Consider the following 9,421-nt stretch of genomic DNA (forward strand, 5'->3'; position numbering starts at 1 on the left):
AATGTTTTTTTAATTTATTTATTTATGTATTTTTAACTTTACAATTCCCCCCAATTTTACTTCCCTACTCCCAACTCCCACAGAAGGAGTCTGTTAGTCTTTACATTGTATCCATGGCATATACATTGATCTAAGTTGAATGTAATGAGTGAGAAATCATATTCTCAAGGAAGAAAAATAAAGTATAAGAGATAGCAAAATTACATAAGATAACTTTTTTTTTAATTTAGAGTTAATAGTCTTTGGATTTTGTTCACACTCCACTCAAGACTATAAATGAATGAACTGAGTATTGATAGAACCTACCAAAAAGAACAGAGTGGAGCATTTTTCAGCAAGCTCTGTCTCAGGCGGAAAGAGAACAGAATCAGGTGCAGGTAGAAAGCCTAGGGCTAGGAGCAAAAACTAGTGGGGTACTATTGGTTCTAGCTTAGCAGGCCAACAGAACAATTGGGACGGTTTAAACATTTGTCCCCAGACCCTTTACTCAGGGGGTGAGATTGGGCTAATTGTTCCAATTCAGTTAGCAAGCCAGTGGCATTCTTGGCATAGTAGACTTTAGCCCAGGAATATAAGTCACTAATGTTTTCAACATAGAAGGCCACAATCAGTTATCAGTTTGTTGACATTTTCATAATGGAAAGTCTACAGCAGTCCTCTCCCCTAGCTTAGGACAGAAGAGAACAAAAGGATTAAGAAAAGTCAGAGGAAAAATCATACCAATTGAAAGCTACGACTATAAGGATGGACAAAACATCATCTCAGAAGAGGACAGCAGAAAAAAGTATTATATGTGAAACAACAGAAAGACATATGCATTGGTTGCCAGTCCAACAAGACTTTATGGAAGAGTTCAAAAAGAATATAAAAAAACAAGCAGAAGAATTTCAAGAAAAATTCAAAAATATGGCAAAAATAAATTGACTGAAAAAATTGACTGAAGATCATAAATCCCTTAAAAATACAATTGGGTAAATGCAAAAAAGAAAATAATTCCTTCAAAATATAATTGAACAAAAATGATAAAATCTCCTTTAAAAACAGAATTGACAGGGAGAGGGAGGGGGCGCGCTGGGCCGGAGCACGCGGCTCCCCGATGCCGCAGCGGGGCTGGAAGGGGGCAGCGGCGGGCCGGACCCCACCGGGGCTCGGGCGCCCCTTCCTGAGGGGGCCCGAGCTGGTCTTCCCCTCCTGCCCGGGCCTCGGGGAGCCCCCGCCTGCCCGCTCTCCCCAAGTGCCGGCCTGGGAGGCCCGAAGCCCCGAGTTCAAGTCCCTCCTTAGCGCCCGGAGAAGGGTGCCCGGGGAGGCGGGAAGGACGGGGCGGAGGCGCCCCCGCTGACCGGCTCCCGCGCCCGCAGTCCTCTGGGGTGGCTGTCTCGGACGGGGTGATCAAGGTGTTCAACGACATGAAGGTGCGCAAGTCGTCGACCCCCCCGAGGAGGTGAAGAAGCGCAAGAAGGCGGTGCTGTTCTGCCTGAGCGAGGACAAGAACATCCTGCTGGAGGAGGGCAAGGAGATCCTGGTGGGCGACGTGGGCCAGACCGTGGGCGACCCCTACACCACCCACCTTCGTCAAGATGCTGCCGGACAAGGACTTGCCGCTACGCCCTGTACGACACCACCTACGAGGCCAAGGAGAGCAAGAAGGAGGACCTGGTCTTCATCTTCTGCGCTCCCGAGTGTGCCCCCATCAAGAGCAAAATGATCTACGCGAGCTCCAAGGACGCCATCAAGAAGAAACTGACAGGAATCAAACACGAGTTACAAGCCAACTGTTAAGAGGAGGTGAAGGATCGCTGACCCTGGCCGAGAAGCTGGGGGGCAATGCCGTGATCTCCTTGGAGGGGAAGCCCTTGTGAGTCTCCCACCTCCGGCTCTCCTGCTGGGGCCCCGAGGCCGCCCGAGCCCGGTGGGGGAGCAGGCTGCCCCCGGCCTGCCAGACCCGAGGGGCTGGGGGGATCCTTGCAGGGGCAGGGCAAATCCCCTCACCCGTTTGCCAAACCGCCCCGACCCCTGACCTGCCCCACTTCACCCCATGGCTCTGGCCTTCCCAAACTGTATTGGTTCTTCTCATTCCTCATGAGTTGTAGCAGACCAAGCCCCTCCCGGACGCCCAGATGGGGGGGGGGGGGGAAGACCAGTATTTTCCAGTATTTTTTTAACTGACATCCCCAGGTTTTTTCCCCTTCCCGGGGGCTGCCAACTTCTAACCGCAATAGTGGCTTTGTGCTTTTTGTTAGTTTTGTGTATAAATGGAATGTTGTGGAGACCCCCCCCCCCTACACAGCCGGCTCCCCTCACCACCACCCCACCCCACCCCCAAGTAACTCATGTGGCCAGAAAAAGGAAAGTTACAGAGCCAGTAAAAAAGAAAGTTCAATTTTTTAAAAAAGGACAAATAAAATAAAAGGTGAGCTGCAAAAAAAAAAACAAAAAAACAGAATTGACTAAATGGAAAAGGAGATGCAGTAACTAACTGAGGAAAAAAATTCCTTGAAGAATAGACATATTTTTGTTAAACTTGTTTACGGGTAAGACTAACAGACTGACTTCTGTGGGGGGTGGGAGGCCATTAGGGGAAAAATTGTAAAATTCAAAATAAATTTTAAAAAACAAACTTGTTTACAGATTAGTCATTTTCAGTATGAGGAATTAGGGTTAATGGAAAGAAATACATAAAAATATTTTTTTAATTGGGAATATAGTATTCATCACATTCCAAAGGGTTTTTTTTTGTTTTGTTTTGTAATGTTTTGTTTTTCTTCCTATGGATGGGGATTTCATTGTTCATGGTCAGAGTAATAGGGTTGTCTTAGTTCTCAGAACTGCTGAGAGGAGCTGCATCTATCAAGGTTGATCAACTCAAAATCCTGTTGCTAATGTGTAGAATGTTCACTAGGTTCTCCCTTCACTCAGAATCAGATTTTGTAATTCATTCCATGCTTCTCTAGAGTTCTAGCATTAATTATAGAACATTAGTATTCCGTAACATTCATATACTGTAACTTCTTTCAACTATTACCCAATTGATGGGCATCCCCTCAATTTCCAGTTCTTTGTTACTTCAAAAAGAACTTCTATGAATATATTTGGAACAAAATTTGGAATTTTTTAATGATTTCTTCTAGATATAGGATCAATTTTATTGATCTTTGAGCATAGTTTCATATTGCTCTCCAGAATGGTTGGATCATTCACAATTCCACCAACAATGCATTAAAGTCCAAATCTCCCTCACAACCTCTCTAGCACTGATTATTTTCCCATTCTAACAGGTGTGAGGTGATACCTCATAGTTATTCAAGATTCTCCAATCAATAATGATTTGCAGTATGTTTCCATACGATTATACACAGCTTTAATTTCTTCATTTGAAAATTCTTTATTCATATCCTTTGTCCATTTATCAATTGGGGAATGATTTGTAACTTTATAAACTTGATGCAATTCTTTATGTTTTAGAAATGAGATCTTTATCAGAACCCCTAGCTGTGAAAATTGTTCCCCAGCTTTCTGTTTTCCTTCTAATTTTGGCAAAATTGATTTTAATAGTGCAAAATTTTAATTTGATATACTCAAAGCCATTCATTTTGCATTTTATAGTATACTCTATTTCTTTTCTGGTCATAAATTTCTCTTCTTTCTATTTATCTGACAGATTATTTATTGGTCTATTAATTTATCTATGGTGTTGCCCTTCATGTTTAAATTCTGTACCCATTTTGACCTTATTTTGGTATAGGGTGTGAGATATGGGTCTATGCCTAGTTTTTATCATCCTGTTTTTCAGTTTTCCCAACAATATTAGTCAAATAGTGAGTTCTTATCACAGAAGCTAATTTCTTTGGGTTTGTCAAACTGAAGATTACTGCAGTTATTTACTACTGTTTCTTTTGAACCTATCCTAATCCACTGATCTGTTACTCTATTTCTTAAAAGGGCCAGGAAGTTTTGATGACTGTCACTTTATAGTATAGTTTGATAACTATTAGAGCTAGGCTACTTTCCTTTACATTTCTTTTATCAGTTCCCTGGCTATTCTTGCCCTTTTGTTACTCCAGATGAATTTTGTTATTATTTTTCCTAACATGGTAAAACAGTTATTTGGTAGTTTGGCTTGGTATGGCACTGAAGAAAGAATTTAATTTGATAGAATTTTCATTTTTATCATATTAGGTTGACTTAACCATGAACAACTAACATTTTTAATTGTCTAAATCTGATTTTATTTGGTGAGAAGTGCTACAATATCTGAGTATCCCTTGGGAAGTAGATAACCAAATATTTATTTATTTTTATTTTTTAGGTTTTTTACAAGGCAAACGGGGTTAAGTGACTTGCCCAAGGCCACACAGCTAGGTAATTATTAAGTGTCTGAGACTGGATTTGAACCCAGGTACTCCTGACTCCAAGGCCGGTGCTTTAGCCACTATGCCACCTAGCTACCCTCAATTACCAAATATTTAATGTTGTCTATAGTTATTTTAAATGGAATTTCTCTTTCCATCACTTGCTCTTTGACTTTGTAATGCTCATGATATATGTGGGTTTATTTTATATTATGCTACTTTGATGAATTTGTTAATTGATTCAAGGAGATTTTTAGATGATTTTCTCAGGTTCTCTAAGTATACTATCATATCATCTGCAAAGAGTGAAAGCTTTGCTTCCTTATTGCCAATTCTGATCCTTTTTGTTTCTTTTTCTTCTCTTATTGCTAAAGCTACCATTTCTTTCTTTTTAATCTTATTTATTTAAGGCAATGGGAGTAAGTGATTTCGCCAAGATCACATAGCTAGGTTACTGTTAAGTGTCTGAGGCTGAATTCGAACTCAGGTCCTCTCTATCCACTATGCTACCTAGCTGTCCCTAAGCTATCATTTCTAACACGATCTTGAATAGTAATGGTAATAATGGACGTCCTTGTTTCAGCCCTGATCTTACTGGAAATGTTCCTAGTTTATCCCCATTGCATATAATCTTTGTTGATGATTTTAGATAGATATTACTTATTATTTGAAGGAAAATTCCATTTATTCCTACACTTTCTAGTGTTTTAGCATTGGATATTATATTTTATCAAAGGATTTTCAGTATCTATTCAGATAATCATATGATTTTTGTTGGTTTGCTATTGATATATTCAATTATGTTGAATGTTTTCCTAATATTGAACCATTTATGCCTACCTGGTATAAATCGCAACTCATCATAAAGTATTATCCTAGAAATAACTTTTTATAATCTCTTTGCTAAAATTTTATTTAAGATTTTTGCTTCAATGTTCATTAGGGAGAATGATCTATAATATTCTCTGTTTTGGTTCTTCTGGTATAGGTATCAGCGACATATTGCTGTCTTAAAAGGAATCCGACACAACTTCTATTTTATTAAAATAATTTAAATAGAATAGGAATTAATTGTTCCTTAAATATTCGGTAGAATTTGCTTTAAATCCATCTGGACATGGGGACTTTTTGCTTAGGGAATTTATTGATGATTTCTTCAGTTTTTCTTTCTGAAATGGGTTATTGAAATATTTTATTTCCTCTTTGATAATAAGTTTGTATTTTTGTAAATAATCATGCATTTCATTCTGGTTATCAAATTTATTGACATACAGTTCTTCAAAATAGCTCCAAATTATCTATTTAATTTGTCCTCATTGGTGGTTAGTTCACCCTTTTCATTGTTGATACTGATAATTTCATTATCTTTCTTTTTTTAAATCAGATTAACCAAAAGTTTATCTATTTTATTGTTTTTTTTAAATAAACCCAACATTTGGTTTTATTTAATAGGTCAATGATTTCCTTGCTTTGAGTTTTGTTAGTCTCTCCCTTGATTTTCAGAAATTCTAATTTGGTATTTAGTTAGGGACTTATTAATTTGTTTTTTTTCTAGTTTTTTTAATTGCACACCCAATTCATTGATCTGTTTATTTTATTTTTAGAACCATTTAAAGATAATAAATTTCCCTCAAAACTGCCTTGGCTATACCCCATAAATTATGATGTCTCACTGTTATCATTTTCTTTAATATAATTATTGTTTATTGCTATGGTTGCTATTTAATCTACTCATTATTTAAAATTAGGCTACTTCCTTCAATTAATTTCGGATTTATCTTCCCATGACCATTTATAACATGCAATTTTTATTGCATCATAATCTGAGAAGTATGAATATACTATTTCTGCCATTCTGCACTTGATTATAAGACTTTTATGCCTTAGTATATAGTCAGTTTTGGTAGAGGTGCATACATGTTTAATAATAATATAGTTTCATTACCTATGGTGCCTTTTAAAAAGATGTAATTTCCTTTCTTATCCCATTTTATATGATCAATTTTTGCTTTTGCTTTATCAGAGATCAGGATTGCTACCCCTTCTTTTTTATTTTACTTCAACTGAAGCAAAATATGCATATTATCCCATGTATAAGATGCACCTTTTTTCAAAAAATTTGAGGACTAAAATTTGGGGGCATTTTATACAGTGATTTCCAATTTTTTTATTTGCATTTCCTGCTTTTTTGCTCTTGTTTTGTGCTCATTGTTGTAGTTTTTTTTTTTTTATTTGCAAATCCCACTTTTTCAGTTGTGGTCTTTGTGCTCATTGTTTCACATTTGTTATTGGTATATTAAGTAATATTTTGTCTTATTCTGCCCAGAAATGGCTCAGAAAAGATATTTGTACAGTGCTGAATCCAAGTTAAAAGTGATCCAGTCTGCAAAAGTGAATGGAAAATGTGCTGCTGAACATAAGTTGGATCCTCCTTCAACTGAGAAAACAATCAGAGACTGACTACAGGAAGAAGAAACCCTCCTGTAAACTTCACAACAGAAGAAGGTTATGAGAGGCAAGGCAGCAAAATGACCTGATTCAGAAACAGAACTGAAGATATGGAAGGAAGAGCAAAGGGCAATTGAAAGTCCTATGGCCACAAAGATGATTCAACATGAAGCAAGAATAATTGCTGATGAAAATGATGTTACTTATTTCAAAGGACAGAATTGGTGCTTTGGTTCATGACATGGATTTGACTAAGCCTGCACAAAAGATGCCTGAAAGCTATGAGCAGAAGGTCCTTAAATTTCATGATGAATATAACTTGCATTCAATAACTTTATGCAATACATTTTTTTTTCAAATTTCAGGTCCCAAAATTAAGATGTATCTTATACATAGGGAAATATGGTATTTTTCTCCATCCTTTTACCTTTATCCTATGTGTATCTATTTTAAATGTTTTTCTTATAAACAATATATTGTAGGATTCTGATTACTAATCCATTCTATCTGATTTCATTTTATAGGACAATTTATCCCATTCACATTTACAGTTGAGATTACTAATTTTATATTTCCCTCTATGCTATCTTTTCCCATTTATATTTTCCTCTTTCCTTTTCTCTTAGTCTTCCTCATCAAAGTGTTTTACTCCCTTTCCTCTTTAAGTTTTCTTTTGTAATTTAACTTTGTTTATTTTCACTTAAACCTCCACCTTCCCTTTTGTCAGTCCCTTCTTCCTTTTTCTATCCTTTCCCTTTCTCTTCCCTATTTAGTAGGATAACTTTGAAACCCAGGTGGGAATGTATCTTATTCCTTTTCTGCACCAACACTATTGAACAGAATTTGCTCAATATTCATTCTCCCTTCTTTACCTCTAAAATTATAGATTTTTATGCCTCTTTACCAGGTTTTATTTATCAATCAAGCATTATTAATCAGGTACCATTAATTTCAGCTTGATTAATTGATTGTTTCATAAACCCAAATTACTATTAAAGCACAATCACAGATTGAGTGATTGTTTGATAAGCAGCATTTCCTCAAAGTTACTAAATACCCTCCCCATTTCTGTTTCAATAGAAGTACACTTCTCAAGAGTCTTGAATTACATCAAATTATAGTCAGTTTCCACCTTACTCCCTTTTCAAGTATCCTACAAAGACACACAATCTTAATGAGCCAAGTATCAGCCAAAGCCAAATGAACCATTTGTATCCCTCCTCCCAAGAATACTTTATCCTACCCTCCCCCACTTAGCTCCCCACCCAGTGTATTTAACCCTTTGTTAAGTAAAGTATAGATTAAGTCCAACTAAGATTTAATTAACTACAGAGTCTCCAAGTAATCTAAGTACTAGGAGGCTCTGAAGGTCTTTTTGAAGAATTTCACAATTGACTATAAGGTACAGAAGACACTGACTCAGGACTGCCCAGCTTATCCTGCCCTTATCAGAGAAAGTTCTAAGCCTTGTGAGCAAAGCAGAAATAAATTCAATCTAAGGAAGCTGAGACAATTACTTTAGAGTAAATACCCCTGCTTTTTGTCAGCACTATTTGTCTCATAGTGATGTCATCTTGGTCCTCTTCAAAGGAGCTACAAGAGCAAACCCTACACATATCCTGTAAATCCAATCTATTCAATTATATTCAACCCTTTAAGCAGCCTAAGGGAAATACAAATCTCAAGAGTTGCAAAAGTTCCCTTTTAGGGTCATATAAAATTTGATTTGATAGTCTTGATTAAAATTTGTTGTTTCATTGTTTTTTTTTCTTCCTTCCCCTTTTCCTTTAACATTTTATGCATCTGTTGAGTCATGTATTTGGTGACTGAATTCTCTGTTCATTTCTGGTCTTTTTGTCAGGAAATTTTGGAAGTCCTCTATATCAATGAAGAGTCATCATTTCCTCTGACAGTATATGCTGAATTTTTCAGGGTAATAAATTCTTGGTTGTAATCCTAGGTCCTTTGCCCTCTGATATATGCCATTCAAAGTCCTTCAGTTCTTCAGTGTAGAGGCTGATAAAACCTGTGTAAGTCTGAATTGTGTTTCCTTTTGCTGCTTGTAGTATTACTCCTTTATTTGTGAATTCTGGAATTTGGCTATAATAGCCCTTGGAGTTTTTACCCTGGGATGTCTTTCTGGAGGAGTTCTATGTATGTATTCTTTTAACAGCTATATTGACTTCTTGTTCTAGCAGATCTGGGCATTTTTCTCTGATACTTTCCTGCATGATGTTTTCAAGGTTCTTTATTTGATCTAGTCTTTCTGGTAGTCTGATGGCCTATAAATTATCTGTCCTATATTTATTATTCCTAAAAAGTACTTTATCTTTTCTTCAATCTGTTCAAGGCTTTTAATTTAGCCAGATGGAATCGTTTTTTGATTTTTTTATTAAAGATTTTGTTTATTTTGAGTTTTACAATTTTTCCTCTAATCTTACTTCCCTCCCCCCACCCACCACAGAAAGCAATTTGTCTGTCTTTACATTGTTTCCATGTTGTACATGGATCCAACTTGAGCCTGATGAGAGAAAAATCATATCCTTCAGGAAGAAACATAAAGTATAAGAGATAACATGATCAGACAATATCAGCTTTTTACTAAATTAAAGGAAATAGTCCTT

General features: G+C 36.7%; 1 pseudogene; it reads left to right on the forward strand.

Moving 5' to 3' along the window:
- Positions 1-1,322: 1,322 nt before the first annotated feature.
- Positions 1,323-2,117, forward strand: LOC141511430 (cofilin-1 pseudogene; annotated as a pseudogene).
- The last annotated feature ends 7,304 nt before the right edge of the window (positions 2,118-9,421 follow it).

The sequence above is a fragment of the Macrotis lagotis genome, chromosome 2, assembly GCF_037893015.1.
Source record: "Macrotis lagotis isolate mMagLag1 chromosome 2, bilby.v1.9.chrom.fasta, whole genome shotgun sequence".
Lineage (NCBI taxonomy): Eukaryota > Metazoa > Chordata > Mammalia > Peramelemorphia > Peramelidae > Macrotis > Macrotis lagotis.